Source organism: Rhinolophus sinicus, chromosome 5 (genome assembly GCF_057876585.1).
Source record: "Rhinolophus sinicus isolate RSI-liver-muscle chromosome 5, RSI-T2T, whole genome shotgun sequence".
Taxonomy (NCBI): Eukaryota; Metazoa; Chordata; class Mammalia; order Chiroptera; family Rhinolophidae; genus Rhinolophus; species Rhinolophus sinicus.
In genome coordinates, this window is record NC_142505.1 from 94,694,099 (window position 1) to 94,700,418 (window position 6,320).

Consider the following 6,320-nt stretch of genomic DNA (forward strand, 5'->3'; position numbering starts at 1 on the left):
ACAATTGTCTGGTTACCCCACATTTAGAGATGCTAAGATTGATCAGCTTGCACCTTTCTTTTTTAACTTAATATTATATTCTGAAGATCTCTCCATTTCAGCTCATAAAGAATTTTATCACTCTTTCTTACAGTTAAATATATACATTTCATTCAATAAAACATTGAGTAAAAATAAAATTAGGTTATTATCCCCTTGAAATGGACACTTTATGTCTCAGTTGATTTGTAAAGATGATCATAAAAGACTCAAGGCCTATGATTCTTTAATTATGTGCAACAGAAGTTTGTTTTTTAAAGGAGCCCTTGGATGTGTTTTTTGTAAAGTCTTGTATTCGAATTAATTCGTTTCTAAATTGTGTTTAAAAAGTTGCATCATGAATTTTCTTAAGGGGCAGTTGTTGAGTGTTGGCTGTAAGTATGTAGAGGGACGTGCATAAAAACCACTGCATGAGATAGTACTGTAGAGATTAAGTTAGTGGCAGCAGAAAAAGTGGCAGAAAATCTGACTCATAGCCTCCAAGCACCAAATGGAAACATTAGAATTGTATGTAATTAGAATTACAAAATAAGAGATAACTAAAGGACCACTTGACAAAATTCATAAAACGAAGTTAGAGAATTTTACCCAGGTCAGGAGATGGGGAAAAAAAGGGAGAGTGATGTAGGGGATTATCTGGAAAACTTCAGTCCAATTAGAAAGTACCCTATACAATGGGGGAGCAGCAGTGGATTGCGTTGGGGAGGTTACCACAATGCCCACGAAAGGTGGGAATCCTATATGTACTTTTTGAATCAAAAACCCTCTTATTTAAATCTCAGTATCTCACTTAGTTTCCATGTACGCTTTGTTCCAAAACTTTGCAAAGGGAAACACTACAGTTGAATCTTAAGGGTAAGAGGTTAACATTAAGGAATTTTGAGCTAGATCTTCTGACTTCCAGATTGCGGCCTGCCATGTGACTTCCCTTTAACAGTACATGTAAATTTGTGTATCTGTACTTGAAAAACCTGTTTTAAAAGTATATGTCATATTCACTGTAGAAAATCATTGAAAATAAAATAAGAATAAAATAAATAAATAAAATAAAGTCCATAATCCCAGTACCATGAAATACCCACTATCAACATAATGGATCTCCTTTCAGGTATTTTTCTGGATACCTCTCCATATATACAAATATGTTAATGTCAGTACATCTCGTGGGTATATCACCAGAGACACTCACTCATGGACAACTGTGAAGCTCATGAACACAATGGGATCCAGAAGGTACGAAACATTTCTTTATACTCCCCATTAAATCTCCCGTCAGTTCGTAGACTCCACTTCAGATGGAAGTCTTTTTATTTTTATTTTATTTTTATTTTGGGGGTCTGTGTTCTCATTTGCATCAAGTGCTTTCCACATTGCTGCCACCGACTCCCCCCCAGCACACACACACACACCAGATCCCCGCCTGAGAGGGCTACTTTAGCCCAGAGATCCTGGGCACGCCTGGTGGAAACCCTAGGGCTTTCAGGTCTTCAGAATGACACATTTACAAGACAAATAAATTTCTCCCTTACTACTGACCATCTTTCATAGCATGATTTTAGTGTGTTCTTATGCCAACAAATTCTTCTCACCAAAGACTTTATGTTGCAGATGACAGAAAACCCAATTCAAACTAGCTTAAATTATAAAGTGAATTTTTTGACTGACGATAAAATCCAGCCTCAGGCACAATTCAGTGGCACTCGTGAGGTCACCGGGGACCTCGTTTTTGGCTGTGTCCAGTGTTGGTTCCTTCCTCAGATGCTACAGTGTCTCTCTCCTGTCTCCTGCAGAGCACATATCCACATGCCAAAAACATCTCTTAACTGCTCCCACACAGGCTCAGCGATTCACAGTTTCTCAAAGGCCCACATTGGGTCACAGACTAATTCCCGAACATTCTGTATCCACAGGGTCAAAAAGGACTAATTGGGTCACAGCCCCAAAATTCATGTTCTGAAAGCAAGAGAAGGTGGTTTCCCCAAAGAAAAGTGCAGTGCGTTTCAGGGGGAGAACTAGATACTGGGCAGCAAAAACAAATGACCATTACAGACTCCCTCCCAGAAAGGGATGGGGCAGGCAGATGGGGAAAGAAAACCTGCCCCTCCAAATATGTGTCATTGTTTTTCTTACAAAAATGGCATTTTACTAGTACAGTGCTTTTTTAACTTACAAGGACAGGCTCTTCACAATGCTGGGAAGATGATAAAGAACTCTGGTGTTTGTAGAGAGTTTTTATATTTAGCAACTATGGATGAAATTCCAGAAAGATTAAGCATGAGGTTACACTCAAACCAGAGCAAGAGCGAGCTTAGAGCCCTCTCCAGGGCTCTTTGTACCACAGCACAAAAAACGGTGGCCGGCCAGGGCAAGTCAGAATTCTGAGACATCACAATATTTACGCAGCAAGTTAACTTCTAAGGGAAGGTAACATGGCTCCTACCCACATAATCAAACCTCTTCAGAGTACAGGAAATGGGGAGGAGGGTGAAAAAGTTCACGTTTAAGAGCTCAGTGAGCTTCCCAGTGACTAAACTGAAGAGAATGAAAGGCAGTCTACCAGGGAGAAAATTCTGTTAAGCTGTGTATGAGTCACTGTGGGAACTCCTATCTGCAGTCTCATCTTGAAAATGCAGCTCCTGATCCCAGAGGCCACGCTGGTGGGGAGCCGTGGGAGGGCTCACCCATCTAAGCATGTGCTCCATGTGGCACCTCTTCTTTCCCTCCAGGTTCAGAGTAAAGCTAATCAATACCCCTCAGTTCAAGGGACATACTCCTCCTCAATCCTGGTGAGCTCTTTCTTATTTCATATCATTTCCCTATTTTTCTCCTGTGTCCCTGAACCATAGTCTCATTTTTCCACTTCAACGTTCTTATGAGAGAATGTTGAGCAGTCTTCCAATGTGCTTATTCCAGCTTAAGATCTCACTGGCGGCCAGAACTCTTCCATGTCGTTGCCAATATCAGCCTGGTCAGACTTTCTAAATTTTTCCAATGTGATGGGTATATGATTGCGTCACAATGTGGCTTTAAGGTTAAGCTATTGTTTAATGGAAAATATAACAAATGTACAGAACATTGCATAAACTTAAAATTTATAGTTTAAGAATACTTACAAAGCACTCACTCAAGACCCCAAACAAAAACATACAGGCACTTCTCGCAGTATATTTCTGAGAGTGTAATTACTGGGTCAGAAGGAATATACATTTTGAGCCTCATTAGACAATGTCTGTTTTCCAAGACATCTACCAGCAGTACGTAAGAATTTCTCTTATTTCACATCCTCACCAACACTTGATATTGCCAGAATATACACACACACACACACACACACACACACAGGTGCCAATAAAATGTATACAAGTGGACACTTTGGTCACCGTTGCTCAAGCAGTAGTTCGCAGTAATCAGAAGTGTCTGGAGGCTGATGGTAACCACTTTGAGCACCTCTTGTCATTGCAGAAGTCAAGTGTGACTTGACTTGTATTCATCTTTTGTTATTGGTACATATTGAGTATTACAATTTTAACAGTTTTCCTTTCTTAAAATGCATGTACATTTTTTTGGCACCCTTTGTATATGTATCTCCAAACCAGTAAAAATATAATGGCATCTCACTGTGGCTTTACTCTGCATTTCCCTCATTACTTACAAGGTTAAATAAGCACTTTCCTTTTGTTTATGAACCATTTAGATTTGGGCTATCAAGACCCTCAGGGCTCAAGAGAAACTTTTACCTCTCCCTTAAAGAATTTAAATTAGTGGCCTTGCCCATAATAAGAGTTATTACCCCCCAAAAAAATTTTTATGACCTATCCTAGGGCAGGGCAAACACCTAATTACTGAATACCTGGTCTTGTCCTCCTGTCCTATGAATGACCTTCCTCCCCTCTGAAGCCCCAGGCATCTGACCGCATCCTTAGCTCATGTTATTTATTCCTCATTTTCCCTTCCTCTCACTGAAGTGCTCACGTATGTGGGTCCCCCACATGTATAATTAAATTTGGTCATTTTCTCGTAATCTGTCTCATGTCTATTTGAGTAGACCAGCCAAAAGAACCTGGAAGAGTAAAGTTTCTCCTTCCCCCAAAGTGGCTTTATTATAAATGTTGCTATCAATAGCAAATCCTCCCCTTAGTCCTTTTGTCAAAAGCATCTTAGCTATCTGAGTCCTCTGTAACTCTTATACATTTTAGAATCACCTTATCAAATTAAAAAAAAAAAAAAAAAAATACCTGGTGAAAATTTGATGGGTTTCCACTGAATCCACAGATCAATGTGGAATAAATTTGACCTCTTTACAGTATTGTGTGTTCCAATCCATAAATGTTTTATCGCTCCTATATTTATATTTTCTTTAATATCTCTTAATAAAAGTTTAAAATTTCCTCCATAGAACTCTTCAACTTATTCCTTGAATTTTTTTCGCTGGGTACTGCATATTATTGATGCTATCTTACATAGTATATTACAGTAAAATCTTTATTTTCTGTTTGTTGCTGGTATTCTGAACTGCACTTTAATTTTGAATGTTCATTTTTTTTATCCAACCAGTGAACTGTCTTGTTAATCAATTATTTATAGATTATGTTGAATTTTCCATGTAGACAATCACGTCCTGCAAATAATCACAGTTTCAATACTTCCTTTTCAATACATTTTTAATTTTAACATGCTAGTTAGGAATTCTAGTGCATATTTAATAGACGTTTTGATAACAGGCATCCTTATTTCGTTCCAGCTCTTAAAGGAAAGGTTTTAGCTTTCCACCTTGGGTATAACACATGCTGCAGGTTTTATGGAGCTACCATTTATTAGATTAAGGAAGTTCTATTCTATTCCTAAATATTCTAATTTTATAAAATGCCTTTTGTGCGCCTGTTGAGATGACTGATTTTTTTTCCTTTAATCTCTTACTGTGACGTTAATTTTCTATTTTACATTCCTAACATGAACGTGGACTGGCCATAAAACACTACCTTTCGTTTTTATGTATTACTGGTGCTAATATTGTTTTATGCTAGTCTCATAAAAGAGTTGGACAATGTTTCTTCTTTTTCTGTGTTTTGAAATAGTCTGTATTAGATTTTTTTTTTCCTGGCAACCTTTGGTAGAACTTGCCAGCAAAAGCTATTTGAACTTGAAGTTTCTTTGTGAGATTTTACTGGTTCTTGTTTTTTTTTAATCATTAGAAAGCTATTCAGGTTCCCTACTTTTAAGCCACTATTGGTTATTTTATAAGAATTTGTCCATTTTGTCTAAGTTTTCCAATTTATTGGCCTCAAGTTATCCACAATATTCTCATATTATTACTTACTGTCCATGTAATCTATAGTAATGCCCCTTTCTTTTTATTTCTGCTATTGTTTGTGCCTTCCTTTTGTTCTTTATCTCTCCTTTACAGGCAGCAGTTATTCACGCCCCAGGCTCATGCACTACTTAAGCCTCACAGGCACCCCCTCCACCCTTCCAGATCACAAGCTTCCACACAGGTCATTAGCAAGCCTGAGCTCTGAGTATGTTGCTTGGGGGCAAACGAGTTTTAGAAAGAATTAAAATGGCTCTTGTCTTTAATTCTCAACATTAGATGGTATCAACCTTATGAGATGGGTACTATAATTACCAGAGTTAAGGAAATTCAGATTCCACCAAGCCTGTGCAGTTAGAAAACAGTGGAGCCCAAATTCCACCATGCCTGGCTCTTTTCCTTCTTTTTTCTTTTAAACCTGTTTTAATTCTGCCATTAAGTAGCTAAAATGTCTTTGGTGTGCCAAGTTACATTTGAGCTTCAATTTTCTCATCCATAAATGGTTTTTATGTATTTTTCCAATTTGACTATGCATAGACAAATATGGGCTCTGGCTATACCCAGCAACTTGCTTTTACTGTATCTAGAATCACTCCCCATCAGTATTCTCATTCCTAATGGCTCTTAATGGGCTGCACAGTATTCATAAATCCTCTTATTTGTTGAATGAATGGTTGTGAAAATCAGCAAAGATCCAAAAGGCATCTTTCCTGTAGTTCTGATTCTACCGTGTTTCCCCGAAAATAAGACCTAGCGAGACAATCAGCTCTAATGAGTCTTTTGGAGCAAAAATTAATGTAAGACCCAGTATTATACCCGGTTTTATAGTAAAATAAGAGCCAGTACTATATTATTTTATTACATTCATTATATTATACCTTGTCTTATAGAAAAATAAGACCGGGTCTTATATTAATTTTTGCCCCAAAAGATGCATTAGAGCTGATTGTCCAGCTAGGTATTTTGGGGGGAA